Below are 13,835 nucleotides of genomic sequence, written 5' to 3'. Positions count from 1 at the left end.
GTGGCTGGCCCGGACCCAGACTCCGCCGCGGGCCCACTTGCCGTCCTTTCGGCCCGCGAGCCCCTCGACCTGCACCTGGCCGCCCCCACCGGCGCCCAGCCCCGGCGCCGCCACCTGTGTGCCGGTCTGTCCCTCCACAGCTCCCTCCGACAAAAGCCCCCCACCCCCACCCCGCCCCTCTGGCGTGTCACCGCGGCCGGGTGCGGGAGCGGGATCGAGGGCAGGGGCCGCTTCCCCGGGCCTGCCGGCCACCAGGGGCGGGGTCCTGAGCTCGGCGGGGGGTGTGGGGGCAAGGGTGGCCTTGCCGGGGCTGAGGGGCCGTGGCGACTCAATGGTGGCTCCCAGTGGCTTCGGGCCAGCTGCCGTCGGGCAGGAGGGCCGGCCCGGGCTGCGGCCGGGCTGCGCCTAGCGCCGCGTGGGCCGGCAGGGCCGATGCCCAAGGGACCGCGGGCCCCGGGCCCTGAAGCCTCCGGGGCCACGTCCCTGTGAGCGACGTGCGGGATCTTGGGCGGGGCGCCAAGCGCCGAAGGGTTTGCTGGGTCACGGCCGCCCTGGGCTGGGAGGTGGTCGCCAAACCCTCCGCCGCCGCCCGATACCCGAGAACTCCGTTCCCCCTGCCTGGGCGGGCGAGGGGGCCCTGCCGGGGCGGGCCGGCCGCCAGACTGGCGTTAAGGCGCCAGCGCCAGCGAAACTGGGCCTCAAGAGGCAGCCCGCGGCCCCCACCCCCGTCTACGGCCATACCACCCTGAACGCGCCCGATCTCGTCTGATCTCGGAAGCTAAGCAGGGTCGGGCCTGGTTAGTACTTGGATGGGAGACCGCCTGGGAATACCGGGTGCTGTAGGCTTTTTGCCTCCCGCTCCGCCCGCCTTCTCCTTTACTCGCCCGCGGCGGGGGCCGCCGGCTCCGCCCCCGCCGGGCCCCGCGGCAGGCCCCACCTCCTCAGGCCCCTCCCACCACGGCGCGCGCCGGCGGGGGCGCTCCCCGCCGGCCCGGCCGGCCAGGCGGCCAGAAGGCGGCCCTGGAAGGCAGCCGCACCCCAGACGCTCCCGGGGTGGCTGGCCCGGACCCAGACTCCGCCGCGGGCCCACTTGCCGTCCTTTCGGCCCGCGAGCCCCTCGACCTGCACCTGGCCGCCCCCACCGGCGCCCAGCCCCGGCGCCGCCACCTGTGTGCCGGTGTGTCCCTCCACAGCTCCCTCCGACAAAAGCCCCCCACCCCCACCCCGCCCCGCTGGCGTGTCACCGCGGCCGGGTGTGGGAGCGGGATCGAGGGCAGGAGCCGCTTCCCCGGGCCTGCCGGCCACCAGGGGCGGGGTCCTGAGCTCGGCGGGGGGTGTGGGGGCAAGGGTGGCCTTGCCGGGGCTGAGGGGCCGTGGCGACTCAATGGTGGCTCCCAGTGGCTTCGGGCCAGCTGCCGTCGGGCAGGAGGGCCGGCCCGGGCTGCGGCCGGGCTGCGCCTAGCGCCGCGTGGGCCGGCAGGGCCGATGCCCAAGGGACCGCGGGCCCCGGGCCCTGAAGCCTCCGGGGCCACGTCCCTGTGAGCGACGTGCGGGATCTTGGGCGGGGCGCCAAGCGCCGAAGGGTTTGCTGGGTCACGGCCGCCCTGGGCTGGGAGGTGGTCGCCAAACCCTCCGCCGCCGCCCGATACCCGAGACCTCCGTTCCCCCTGCCTGGGCGGGCGAGGGGGCCCTGCCGGGGCGGGCCGGCCGCCAGGCTGGCGTTAAGGCGCCAGCGCCAGCGAAACTGGGCCTCAAGAGGCAGCCCGCGGCCCCCGCCCCCGTCTACGGCCATACCACCCTGAACGCGCCCGATCTCGTCTGATCTCGGAAGCTAAGCAGGGTCGGGCCTGGTTAGTACTTGGATGGGAGACCGCCTGGGAATACCGGGTGCTGTAGGCTTTTTGCCTCCCGCTCCGCCCGCCTTCTCCTTTACTCGCCCGCGGCGGGGGCCGCCGGCTCCGCCCCCGCCGGGCCCCGCGGCAGGCCCCACCTCCTCAGGCCCCTCCCACCACGGCGCGCGCCGGCGGGGGCGCTCCCCGCCGGCCCGGCCGGCCAGAAGGCGGCCCTGGAAGGCAGCCGCACCCCAGACGCTCCCGGGGTGGCTGGCCCAGACCCAGACTCCGCCGCGGGCCCACTTGCCGTCCTTTCGGCCCGCGAGCCCCTCGACCTGCACCTGGCCGCCCCCACCGGCGCCCAGCCCCGGCGCCGCCACCTGTGTGCCGGTGTGTCCCTCCACAGCTCCCTCCGACAAAAGCCCCCCACCCCCACCCCGCCCCGCTGGCGTGTCACCGCGGCCGGGTGCGGGAGCGGGATCGAGGGCAGGGGCCGCTTCCCCGGGCCTGCCGGCCACCAGGGGCGGGGTCCTGAGCTCGGCGGGGGGTGTGGGGGCAAGGGTGGCCTTGCCGGGGCTGAGGGGCCGTGGCGACTCAATGGTGGCTCCCAGTGGCTTCGGGCCAGCTGCCGTCGGGCAGGAGGGCCGGCCCGGGCTGCGGCCGGGCTGCGCCTAGCGCCGCGTGGGCCGGCAGGGCCGATGCCCAAGGGACCGCGGGCCCCGGGCCCTGAAGCCTCCGGGGCCACGTCCCTGTGAGCGACGTGCGGGATCTTGGGCGGGGCGCCAAGCGCCGAAGGGTTTGCTGGGTCACGGCCGCCCTGGGCTGGGAGGTGGTCGCCAAACCCTCCGCCGCCGCCCGATACCCGAGACCTCCGTTCCCCCTGCCTGGGCGGGCGAGGGGGCCCTGCCGGGGCGGGCCGGCCGCCAGGCTGGCGTTAAGGCGCCAGCGCCAGCGAAACTGGGCCTCAAGAGGCAGCCCGCGGCCCCCGCCCCCGTCTACGGCCATACCACCCTGAACGCGCCCGATCTCGTCTGATCTCGGAAGCTAAGCAGGGTCGGGCCTGGTTAGTACTTGGATGGGAGACCGCCTGGGAATACCGGGTGCTGTAGGCTTTTTGCCTCCCGCTCCGCCCGCCTTCTCCTTTACTCGCCCGCGGCGGGGGCCGCCGGCTCCGCCCCCGCCGGGCCCCGCGGCAGGCCCCACCTCCTCAGGCCCCTCCCACCACGGCGCGCGCCGGCGGGGGCGCTCCCCGCCGGCCCGGCCGGCCAGGCGGCCAGAAGGCGGCCCTGGAAGGCAGCCGCACCCCAGACGCTCCCGGGGTGGCTGGCCCGGACCCAGACTCCGCCGCGGGCCCACTTGCCGTCCTTTCGGCCCGCGAGCCCCTCGACCTGCACCTGGCCGCCCCCACCGGCGCCCAGCCCCGGCGCCGCCACCTGTGTGCCGGTGTGTCCCTCCACAGCTCCCTCCGACAAAAGCCCCCCACCCCCACCCCGCCCCGCTGGCGTGTCACCGCGGCCGGGTGCGGGAGCGGGATCGAGGGCAGGGGCCGCTTCCCCGGGCCTGCCGGCCACCAGGGGCGGGGTCCTGAGCTCGGCGGGGGGTGTGGGGGCAAGGGTGGCCTTGCCGGGGCTGAGGGGCCGTGGCGACTCAATGGTGGCTCCCAGTGGCTTCGGGCCAGCTGCCGTCGGGCAGGAGGGCCGGCCCGGGCTGCGGCCGGGCTGCGCCTAGCGCCGCGTGGGCCGGCAGGGCCGATGCCCAAGGGACCGCGGGCCCCGGGCCCTGAAGCCTCCGGGGCCACGTCCCTGTGAGCGACGTGCGGGATCTTGGGCGGGGCGCCAAGCGCCGAAGGGTTTGCTGGGTCACGGCCGCCCTGGGCTGGGAGGTGGTCGCCAAACCCTCCGCCGCCGCCCGATACCCGAGACCTCCGTTCCCCCTGCCTGGGCGGGCGAGGGGGCCCTGCCGGGGCGGGCCGGCCGCCAGGCTGGCGTTAAGGCGCCAGCGCCAGCGAAACTGGGCCTCAAGAGGCAGCCCGCGGCCCCCGCCCCCGTCTACGGCCATACCACCCTGAACGCGCCCGATCTCGTCTGATCTCGGAAGCTAAGCAGGGTCGGGCCTGGTTAGTACTTGGATGGGAGACCGCCTGGGAATACCGGGTGCTGTAGGCTTTTTGCCTCCCGCTCCGCCCGCCTTCTCCTTTACTCGCCCGCGGCGGGGGCCGCCGGCTCCGCCCCCGCCGGGCCCCGCGGCAGGCCCCACCTCCTCAGGCCCCTCCCACCACGGCGCGCGCCGGCGGGGGCGCTCCCCGCCGGCCCGGCCGGCCAGGCGGCCAGAAGGCGGCCCTGGAAGGCAGCCGCACCCCAGACGCTCCCGGGGTGGCTGGCCCGGACCCAGACTCCGCCGCGAGCCCACTTGCCGTCCTTTCGGCCCGCGAGCCCCTCGACCTGCACCTGGCCGCCCCCACCGGCGCCCAGCCCCGGCGCCGCCACCTGTGTGCCGGTGTGTCCCTCCACAGCTCCCTCCGACAAAAGCCCCCCACCCCCACCCCGCCCCGCTGGCGTGTCACCGCGGCCGGGTGCGGGAGCGGGATCGAGGGCAGGGGCCGCTTCCCCGGGCCTGCCGGCCACCAGGGGCGGGGTCCTGAGCTCGGCGGGGGGTGTGGGGGCAAGGGTGGCCTTGCCGGGGCTGAGGGGCCGTGGCGACTCAATGGTGGCTCCCAGTGGCTTCGGGCCAGCTGCCGTCGGGCAGGAGGGCCGGCCCGGGCTGCGGCCGGGCTGCGCCTAGCGCCGCGTGGGCCGGCAGGGCCGATGCCCAAGGGACCGCGGGCCCCGGGCCCTGAAGCCTCCGGGGCCACGTCCCTGTGAGCGACGTGCGGGATCTTGGGCGGGGCGCCAAGCGCCGAAGGGTTTGCTGGGTCACGGCCGCCCTGGGCTGGGAGGTGGTCGCCAAACCCTCCGCCGCCGCCCGATACCCGAGACCTCCGTTCCCCCTGCCTGGGCGGGCGAGGGGGCCCTGCCGGGGCGGGCCGGCCGCCAGGCTGGCGTTAAGGCGCCAGCGCCAGCGAAACTGGGCCTCAAGAGGCAGCCCGCGGCCCCCGCCCCCGTCTACGGCCATACCACCCTGAACGCGCCCGATCTCGTCTGATCTCGGAAGCTAAGCAGGGTCGGGCCTGGTTAGTACTTGGATGGGAGACCGCCTGGGAATACCGGGTGCTGTAGGCTTTTTGCCTCCCGCTCCGCCCGCCTTCTCCTTTACTCGCCCGCGGCGGGGGCCGCCGGCTCCGCCCCCGCCGGGCCCCGCGGCAGGCCCCACCTCCTCAGGCCCCTCCCACCACGGCGCGCGCCGGCGGGGGCGCTCCCCGCCGGCCCGGCCGGCCAGGCGGCCAGAAGGCGGCCCTGGAAGGCAGCCGCACCCCAGACGCTCCCGGGGTGGCTGGCCCGGACCCAGACTCCGCCGCGAGCCCACTTGCCATCCTTTCGGCCCGCGAGCCCCTCGACCTGCACCTGGCCGCCCCCACCGGCGCCCAGCCCCGGCGCCGCCACCTGTGTGCCGGTGTGTCCCTCCACAGCTCCCTCCGACAAAAGCCCCCCACCCCCACCCCGCCCCGCTGGCGTGTCACCGCGGCCGGGTGCGGGAGCGGGATCGAGGGCAGGGGCCGCTTCCCCGGGCCTGCCGGCCACCAGGGGCGGGGTCCTGAGCTCGGCGGGGGGTGTGGGGGCAAGGGTGGCCTTGCCGGGGCTGAGGGGCCGTGGCGACTCAATGGTGGCTCCCAGTGGCTTCGGGCCAGCTGCCGTCGGGCAGGAGGGCCGGCCCGGGCTGCGGCCGGGCTGCGCCTAGCGCCGCGTGGGCCGGCAGGGCCGATGCCCAAGGGACCGCGGGCCCCGGGCCCTGAAGCCTCCGGGGCCACGTCCCTGTGAGCGACGTGCGGGATCTTGGGCGGGGCGCCAAGCGCCGAAGGGTTTGCTGGGTCACGGCCGCCCTGGGCTGGGAGGTGGTCGCCAAACCCTCCGCCGCCGCCCGATACCCGAGACCTCCGTTCCCCCTGCCTGGGCGGGCGAGGGGGCCCTGCCGGGGCGGGCCGGCCGCCAGGCTGGCGTTAAGGCGCCAGCGCCAGCGAAACTGGGCCTCAAGAGGCAGCCCGCGGCCCCCGCCCCCGTCTACGGCCATACCACCCTGAACGCGCCCGATCTCGTCTGATCTCGGAAGCTAAGCAGGGTCGGGCCTGGTTAGTACTTGGATGGGAGACCGCCTGGGAATACCGGGTGCTGTAGGCTTTTTGCCTCCCGCTCCGCCCGCCTTCTCCTTTACTCGCCCGCGGCGGGGGCCGCCGGCTCTGCCCCCGCCGGGCCCCGCGGCAGGCCCCACCTCCTCAGGCCCCTCCCACCACGGCGCGCGCCGGCGGGGGCGCTCCCCGCCGGCCCGGCCGGCCAGGCGGCCAGAAGGCGGCCCTGGAAGGCAGCCGCACCCCAGACGCTCCCGGGGTGGCTGGCCCGGACCCAGACTCCGCCGCGGGCCCACTTGCCGTCCTTTCGGCCCGCGAGCCCCTCGACCTGCACCTGGCTGCCCCCACCGGCGCCCAGCCCCGGCGCCGCCACCTGTGTGCCGGTGTGTCCCTCCACAGCTCCCTCCGACAAAAGCCCCCCACCCCCACCCCGCCCCTCTGGCGTGTCACCGCGGCCGGGTGCGGGAGCGGGATCGAGGGCAGGGGCCGCTTCCCCGGGCCTGCCGGCCACCAGGGGCGGGGTCCTGAGCTCGGCGGGGGGTGTGGGGGCAAGGGTGGCCTTGCCGGGGCTGAGGGGCCGTGGCGACTCAATGGTGGCTCCCAGTGGCTTCGGGCCAGCTGCCGTCGGGCAGGAGGGCCGGCCCGGGCTGCGGCCGGGCTGCGCCTAGCGCCGCGTGGGCCGGCAGGGCCGATGCCCAAGGGACCGCGGGCCCTGGGCCCTGAAGCCTCCGGGGCCACGTCCCTGTGAGCGACGTGCGGGATCTTGGGCGGGGCGCCAAGCGCCGAAGGGTTTGCTGGGTCACGGCCGCCCTGGGCTGGGAGGTGGTCGCCAAACCCTCCGCCGCCGCCCGATACCCGAGACCTCCGTTCCCCCTGCCTGGGCGGGCCGGCCGCCAGGCTGGCGTTAAGGCGCCAGCGCCAGCGAAACTGGGCCTCAAGAGGCAGCCCGCGGCCCCCGCCCCCGTCTACGGCCATACCACCCTGAACGCGCCCGATCTCGTCTGATCTCGGAAGCTAAGCAGGGTCGGGCCTGGTTAGTACTTGGATGGGAGACCGCCTGGGAATACCGGGTGCTGTAGGCTTTTTGCCTCCCGCTCCGCCCGCCTTCTCCTTTACTCGCCCGCGGCGGGGGCCGCCGGCTCCGCCCCCGCCGGGCCCCGCGGCAGGCCCCACCTCCTCAGGCCCCTCCCACCACGGCGCGCGCCGGCGGGGGCGCTCCCCGCCGGCCCGGCCGGCCAGAAGGCGGCCCTGGAAGGCAGCCGCACCCCAGACGCTCCCGGGGTGGCTGGCCCGGACCCAGACTCCGCCGCGGGCCCACTTGCCGTCCTTTCGGCCCGCGAGCCCCTCGACCTGCACCTGGCCGCCCCCACCGGCGCCCAGCCCCGGCGCCGCCACCTGTGTGCCGGTCTGTCCCTCCACAGCTCCCTCCGACAAAAGCCCCCCACCCCCACCCCGCCCCTCTGGCGTGTCACCGCGGCCGGGTGCGGGAGCGGGATCGAGGGCAGGGGCCGCTTCCCCGGGCCTGCCGGCCACCAGGGGCGGGGTCCTGAGCTCGGCGGGGGGTGTGGGGGCAAGGGTGGCCTTGCCGGGGCTGAGGGGCCGTGGCGACTCAATGGTGGCTCCCAGTGGCTTCGGGCCAGCTGCCGTCGGGCAGGAGGGCCGGCCCGGGCTGCGGCCGGGCTGCGCCTAGCGCCGCGTGGGCCGGCAGGGCCGATGCCCAAGGGACCGCGGGCCCCGGGCCCTGAAGCCTCCGGGGCCACGTCCCTGTGAGCGACGTGCGGGATCTTGGGCGGGGCGCCAAGCGCCGAAGGGTTTGCTGGGTCACGGCCGCCCTGGGCTGGGAGGTGGTCGCCAAACCCTCCGCCGCCGCCCGATACCCGAGAACTCCGTTCCCCCTGCCTGGGCGGGCGAGGGGGCCCTGCCGGGGCGGGCCGGCCGCCAGACTGGCGTTAAGGCGCCAGCGCCAGCGAAACTGGGCCTCAAGAGGCAGCCCGCGGCCCCCACCCCCGTCTACGGCCATACCACCCTGAACGCGCCCGATCTCGTCTGATCTCGGAAGCTAAGCAGGGTCGGGCCTGGTTAGTACTTGGATGGGAGACCGCCTGGGAATACCGGGTGCTGTAGGCTTTTTGCCTCCCGCTCCGCCCGCCTTCTCCTTTACTCGCCCGCGGCGGGGGCCGCCGGCTCCGCCCCCGCCGGGCCCCGCGGCAGGCCCCACCTCCTCAGGCCCCTCCCACCACGGCGCGCGCCGGCGGGGGCGCTCCCCGCCGGCCCGGCCGGCCAGGCGGCCAGAAGGCGGCCCTGGAAGGCAGCCGCACCCCAGACGCTCCCGGGGTGGCTGGCCCGGACCCAGACTCCGCCGCGGGCCCACTTGCCGTCCTTTCGGCCCGCGAGCCCCTCGACCTGCACCTGGCCGCCCCCACCGGCGCCCAGCCCCGGCGCCGCCACCTGTGTGCCGGTGTGTCCCTCCACAGCTCCCTCCGACAAAAGCCCCCCACCCCCACCCCGCCCCGCTGGCGTGTCACCGCGGCCGGGTGTGGGAGCGGGATCGAGGGCAGGAGCCGCTTCCCCGGGCCTGCCGGCCACCAGGGGCGGGGTCCTGAGCTCGGCGGGGGGTGTGGGGGCAAGGGTGGCCTTGCCGGGGCTGAGGGGCCGTGGCGACTCAATGGTGGCTCCCAGTGGCTTCGGGCCAGCTGCCGTCGGGCAGGAGGGCCGGCCCGGGCTGCGGCCGGGCTGCGCCTAGCGCCGCGTGGGCCGGCAGGGCCGATGCCCAAGGGACCGCGGGCCCCGGGCCCTGAAGCCTCCGGGGCCACGTCCCTGTGAGCGACGTGCGGGATCTTGGGCGGGGCGCCAAGCGCCGAAGGGTTTGCTGGGTCACGGCCGCCCTGGGCTGGGAGGTGGTCGCCAAACCCTCCGCCGCCGCCCGATACCCGAGACCTCCGTTCCCCCTGCCTGGGCGGGCGAGGGGGCCCTGCCGGGGCGGGCCGGCCGCCAGGCTGGCGTTAAGGCGCCAGCGCCAGCGAAACTGGGCCTCAAGAGGCAGCCCGCGGCCCCCGCCCCCGTCTACGGCCATACCACCCTGAACGCGCCCGATCTCGTCTGATCTCGGAAGCTAAGCAGGGTCGGGCCTGGTTAGTACTTGGATGGGAGACCGCCTGGGAATACCGGGTGCTGTAGGCTTTTTGCCTCCCGCTCCGCCCGCCTTCTCCTTTACTCGCCCGCGGCGGGGGCCGCCGGCTCCGCCCCCGCCGGGCCCCGCGGCAGGCCCCACCTCCTCAGGCCCCTCCCACCACGGCGCGCGCCGGCGGGGGCGCTCCCCGCCGGCCCGGCCGGCCAGAAGGCGGCCCTGGAAGGCAGCCGCACCCCAGACGCTCCCGGGGTGGCTGGCCCAGACCCAGACTCCGCCGCGGGCCCACTTGCCGTCCTTTCGGCCCGCGAGCCCCTCGACCTGCACCTGGCCGCCCCCACCGGCGCCCAGCCCCGGCGCCGCCACCTGTGTGCCGGTGTGTCCCTCCACAGCTCCCTCCGACAAAAGCCCCCCACCCCCACCCCGCCCCGCTGGCGTGTCACCGCGGCCGGGTGCGGGAGCGGGATCGAGGGCAGGGGCCGCTTCCCCGGGCCTGCCGGCCACCAGGGGCGGGGTCCTGAGCTCGGCGGGGGGTGTGGGGGCAAGGGTGGCCTTGCCGGGGCTGAGGGGCCGTGGCGACTCAATGGTGGCTCCCAGTGGCTTCGGGCCAGCTGCCGTCGGGCAGGAGGGCCGGCCCGGGCTGCGGCCGGGCTGCGCCTAGCGCCGCGTGGGCCGGCAGGGCCGATGCCCAAGGGACCGCGGGCCCCGGGCCCTGAAGCCTCCGGGGCCACGTCCCTGTGAGCGACGTGCGGGATCTTGGGCGGGGCGCCAAGCGCCGAAGGGTTTGCTGGGTCACGGCCGCCCTGGGCTGGGAGGTGGTCGCCAAACCCTCCGCCGCCGCCCGATACCCGAGACCTCCGTTCCCCCTGCCTGGGCGGGCGAGGGGGCCCTGCCGGGGCGGGCCGGCCGCCAGGCTGGCGTTAAGGCGCCAGCGCCAGCGAAACTGGGCCTCAAGAGGCAGCCCGCGGCCCCCGCCCCCGTCTACGGCCATACCACCCTGAACGCGCCCGATCTCGTCTGATCTCGGAAGCTAAGCAGGGTCGGGCCTGGTTAGTACTTGGATGGGAGACCGCCTGGGAATACCGGGTGCTGTAGGCTTTTTGCCTCCCGCTCCGCCCGCCTTCTCCTTTACTCGCCCGCGGCGGGGGCCGCCGGCTCCGCCCCCGCCGGGCCCCGCGGCAGGCCCCACCTCCTCAGGCCCCTCCCACCACGGCGCGCGCCGGCGGGGGCGCTCCCCGCCGGCCCGGCCGGCCAGGCGGCCAGAAGGCGGCCCTGGAAGGCAGCCGCACCCCAGACGCTCCCGGGGTGGCTGGCCCGGACCCAGACTCCGCCGCGGGCCCACTTGCCGTCCTTTCGGCCCGCGAGCCCCTCGACCTGCACCTGGCCGCCCCCACCGGCGCCCAGCCCCGGCGCCGCCACCTGTGTGCCGGTGTGTCCCTCCACAGCTCCCTCCGACAAAAGCCCCCCACCCCCACCCCGCCCCGCTGGCGTGTCACCGCGGCCGGGTGCGGGAGCGGGATCGAGGGCAGGGGCCGCTTCCCCGGGCCTGCCGGCCACCAGGGGCGGGGTCCTGAGCTCGGCGGGGGGTGTGGGGGCAAGGGTGGCCTTGCCGGGGCTGAGGGGCCGTGGCGACTCAATGGTGGCTCCCAGTGGCTTCGGGCCAGCTGCCGTCGGGCAGGAGGGCCGGCCCGGGCTGCGGCCGGGCTGCGCCTAGCGCCGCGTGGGCCGGCAGGGCCGATGCCCAAGGGACCGCGGGCCCCGGGCCCTGAAGCCTCCGGGGCCACGTCCCTGTGAGCGACGTGCGGGATCTTGGGCGGGGCGCCAAGCGCCGAAGGGTTTGCTGGGTCACGGCCGCCCTGGGCTGGGAGGTGGTCGCCAAACCCTCCGCCGCCGCCCGATACCCGAGACCTCCGTTCCCCCTGCCTGGGCGGGCGAGGGGGCCCTGCCGGGGCGGGCCGGCCGCCAGGCTGGCGTTAAGGCGCCAGCGCCAGCGAAACTGGGCCTCAAGAGGCAGCCCGCGGCCCCCGCCCCCGTCTACGGCCATACCACCCTGAACGCGCCCGATCTCGTCTGATCTCGGAAGCTAAGCAGGGTCGGGCCTGGTTAGTACTTGGATGGGAGACCGCCTGGGAATACCGGGTGCTGTAGGCTTTTTGCCTCCCGCTCCGCCCGCCTTCTCCTTTACTCGCCCGCGGCGGGGGCCGCCGGCTCCGCCCCCGCCGGGCCCCGCGGCAGGCCCCACCTCCTCAGGCCCCTCCCACCACGGCGCGCGCCGGCGGGGGCGCTCCCCGCCGGCCCGGCCGGCCAGGCGGCCAGAAGGCGGCCCTGGAAGGCAGCCGCACCCCAGACGCTCCCGGGGTGGCTGGCCCGGACCCAGACTCCGCCGCGAGCCCACTTGCCGTCCTTTCGGCCCGCGAGCCCCTCGACCTGCACCTGGCCGCCCCCACCGGCGCCCAGCCCCGGCGCCGCCACCTGTGTGCCGGTGTGTCCCTCCACAGCTCCCTCCGACAAAAGCCCCCCACCCCCACCCCGCCCCGCTGGCGTGTCACCGCGGCCGGGTGCGGGAGCGGGATCGAGGGCAGGGGCCGCTTCCCCGGGCCTGCCGGCCACCAGGGGCGGGGTCCTGAGCTCGGCGGGGGGTGTGGGGGCAAGGGTGGCCTTGCCGGGGCTGAGGGGCCGTGGCGACTCAATGGTGGCTCCCAGTGGCTTCGGGCCAGCTGCCGTCGGGCAGGAGGGCCGGCCCGGGCTGCGGCCGGGCTGCGCCTAGCGCCGCGTGGGCCGGCAGGGCCGATGCCCAAGGGACCGCGGGCCCCGGGCCCTGAAGCCTCCGGGGCCACGTCCCTGTGAGCGACGTGCGGGATCTTGGGCGGGGCGCCAAGCGCCGAAGGGTTTGCTGGGTCACGGCCGCCCTGGGCTGGGAGGTGGTCGCCAAACCCTCCGCCGCCGCCCGATACCCGAGACCTCCGTTCCCCCTGCCTGGGCGGGCGAGGGGGCCCTGCCGGGGCGGGCCGGCCGCCAGGCTGGCGTTAAGGCGCCAGCGCCAGCGAAACTGGGCCTCAAGAGGCAGCCCGCGGCCCCCGCCCCCGTCTACGGCCATACCACCCTGAACGCGCCCGATCTCGTCTGATCTCGGAAGCTAAGCAGGGTCGGGCCTGGTTAGTACTTGGATGGGAGACCGCCTGGGAATACCGGGTGCTGTAGGCTTTTTGCCTCCCGCTCCGCCCGCCTTCTCCTTTACTCGCCCGCGGCGGGGGCCGCCGGCTCCGCCCCCGCCGGGCCCCGCGGCAGGCCCCACCTCCTCAGGCCCCTCCCACCACGGCGCGCGCCGGCGGGGGCGCTCCCCGCCGGCCCGGCCGGCCAGGCGGCCAGAAGGCGGCCCTGGAAGGCAGCCGCACCCCAGACGCTCCCGGGGTGGCTGGCCCGGACCCAGACTCCGCCGCGAGCCCACTTGCCGTCCTTTCGGCCCGCGAGCCCCTCGACCTGCACCTGGCCGCCCCCACCGGCGCCCAGCCCCGGCGCCGCCACCTGTGTGCCGGTGTGTCCCTCCACAGCTCCCTCCGACAAAAGCCCCCCACCCCCACCCCGCCCCGCTGGCGTGTCACCGCGGCCGGGTGCGGGAGCGGGATCGAGGGCAGGGGCCGCTTCCCCGGGCCTGCCGGCCACCAGGGGCGGGGTCCTGAGCTCGGCGGGGGGTGTGGGGGCAAGGGTGGCCTTGCCGGGGCTGAGGGGCCGTGGCGACTCAATGGTGGCTCCCAGTGGCTTCGGGCCAGCTGCCGTCGGGCAGGAGGGCCGGCCCGGGCTGCGGCCGGGCTGCGCCTAGCGCCGCGTGGGCCGGCAGGGCCGATGCCCAAGGGACCGCGGGCCCCGGGCCCTGAAGCCTCCGGGGCCACGTCCCTGTGAGCGACGTGCGGGATCTTGGGCGGGGCGCCAAGCGCCGAAGGGTTTGCTGGGTCACGGCCGCCCTGGGCTGGGAGGTGGTCGCCAAACCCTCCGCCGCCGCCCGATACCCGAGACCTCCGTTCCCCCTGCCTGGGCGGGCGAGGGGGCCCTGCCGGGGCGGGCCGGCCGCCAGGCTGGCGTTAAGGCGCCAGCGCCAGCGAAACTGGGCCTCAAGAGGCAGCCCGCGGCCCCCGCCCCCGTCTACGGCCATACCACCCTGAACGCGCCCGATCTCGTCTGATCTCGGAAGCTAAGCAGGGTCGGGCCTGGTTAGTACTTGGATGGGAGACCGCCTGGGAATACCGGGTGCTGTAGGCTTTTTGCCTCCCGCTCCGCCCGCCTTCTCCTTTACTCGCCCGCGGCGGGGGCCGCCGGCTCTGCCCCCGCCGGGCCCCGCGGCAGGCCCCACCTCCTCAGGCCCCTCCCACCACGGCGCGCGCCGGCGGGGGCGCTCCCCGCCGGCCCGGCCGGCCAGGCGGCCAGAAGGCGGCCCTGGAAGGCAGCCGCACCCCAGACGCTCCCGGGGTGGCTGGCCCGGACCCAGACTCCGCCGCGGGCCCACTTGCCGTCCTTTCGGCCCGCGAGCCCCTCGACCTGCACCTGGCTGCCCCCACCGGCGCCCAGCCCCGGCGCCGCCACCTGTGTGCCGGTGTGTCCCTCCACAGCTCCCTCCGACAAAAGCCCCCCACCCCCACCCCGCCCCTCTGGCGTGTCACCG

The 13,835-nt window shown here is 76.8% G+C and overlaps 13 non-coding genes across 13 annotated transcripts; all 13 read left to right on the top strand.

Moving 5' to 3' along the window:
• The first annotated feature begins 727 nt into the window (after positions 1 to 727).
• Positions 728 to 846, top strand: LOC125962334 (5S ribosomal RNA). Its single transcript, XR_007473855.1, has one exon. It is a non-coding gene; the product is annotated as a 5S ribosomal RNA (ribosomal RNA).
• Positions 847 to 1,780: 934 nt separating this feature from the next.
• LOC125962333 (5S ribosomal RNA) lies at positions 1,781 to 1,899 on the top strand. Its single transcript, XR_007473854.1, has one exon. It is a non-coding gene; the product is annotated as a 5S ribosomal RNA (ribosomal RNA).
• A 926-nt stretch (positions 1,900 to 2,825) lies between these two features.
• Positions 2,826 to 2,944, top strand: LOC125962332 (5S ribosomal RNA). Its single transcript, XR_007473853.1, has one exon. It is a non-coding gene; the product is annotated as a 5S ribosomal RNA (ribosomal RNA).
• A 934-nt stretch (positions 2,945 to 3,878) lies between these two features.
• LOC125962331 (5S ribosomal RNA) lies at positions 3,879 to 3,997 on the top strand. The gene has a single exon (XR_007473852.1). It is a non-coding gene; the product is annotated as a 5S ribosomal RNA (ribosomal RNA).
• A 934-nt stretch (positions 3,998 to 4,931) lies between these two features.
• Positions 4,932 to 5,050, top strand: LOC125962330 (5S ribosomal RNA). The gene has a single exon (XR_007473851.1). It is a non-coding gene; the product is annotated as a 5S ribosomal RNA (ribosomal RNA).
• Positions 5,051 to 5,984: 934 nt separating this feature from the next.
• Positions 5,985 to 6,103, top strand: LOC125962329 (5S ribosomal RNA). Its single transcript, XR_007473850.1, has one exon. It is a non-coding gene; the product is annotated as a 5S ribosomal RNA (ribosomal RNA).
• Positions 6,104 to 7,014: 911 nt separating this feature from the next.
• Positions 7,015 to 7,133, top strand: LOC125962328 (5S ribosomal RNA). The gene has a single exon (XR_007473849.1). It is a non-coding gene; the product is annotated as a 5S ribosomal RNA (ribosomal RNA).
• A 926-nt stretch (positions 7,134 to 8,059) lies between these two features.
• LOC125962327 (5S ribosomal RNA) lies at positions 8,060 to 8,178 on the top strand. Its single transcript, XR_007473848.1, has one exon. It is a non-coding gene; the product is annotated as a 5S ribosomal RNA (ribosomal RNA).
• Positions 8,179 to 9,112: 934 nt separating this feature from the next.
• LOC125962326 (5S ribosomal RNA) lies at positions 9,113 to 9,231 on the top strand. The gene has a single exon (XR_007473847.1). It is a non-coding gene; the product is annotated as a 5S ribosomal RNA (ribosomal RNA).
• Positions 9,232 to 10,157: 926 nt separating this feature from the next.
• LOC125962324 (5S ribosomal RNA) lies at positions 10,158 to 10,276 on the top strand. The gene has a single exon (XR_007473845.1). It is a non-coding gene; the product is annotated as a 5S ribosomal RNA (ribosomal RNA).
• Positions 10,277 to 11,210: 934 nt separating this feature from the next.
• LOC125962323 (5S ribosomal RNA) lies at positions 11,211 to 11,329 on the top strand. The gene has a single exon (XR_007473844.1). It is a non-coding gene; the product is annotated as a 5S ribosomal RNA (ribosomal RNA).
• A 934-nt stretch (positions 11,330 to 12,263) lies between these two features.
• On the top strand, positions 12,264 to 12,382 carry LOC125962322 (5S ribosomal RNA). Its single transcript, XR_007473843.1, has one exon. It is a non-coding gene; the product is annotated as a 5S ribosomal RNA (ribosomal RNA).
• Positions 12,383 to 13,316: 934 nt separating this feature from the next.
• LOC125962321 (5S ribosomal RNA) lies at positions 13,317 to 13,435 on the top strand. The gene has a single exon (XR_007473842.1). It is a non-coding gene; the product is annotated as a 5S ribosomal RNA (ribosomal RNA).
• Positions 13,436 to 13,835: the final 400 nt, after the last annotated feature.

This window comes from Orcinus orca, chromosome 19 (assembly GCF_937001465.1).
Source record: "Orcinus orca chromosome 19, mOrcOrc1.1, whole genome shotgun sequence".
NCBI classification, from domain to species: Eukaryota; Metazoa; Chordata; class Mammalia; order Artiodactyla; family Delphinidae; genus Orcinus; species Orcinus orca.
Note: the sequence above shows the minus strand (reverse complement) of the source record. Positions and strands in the feature narration are given on the sequence as shown.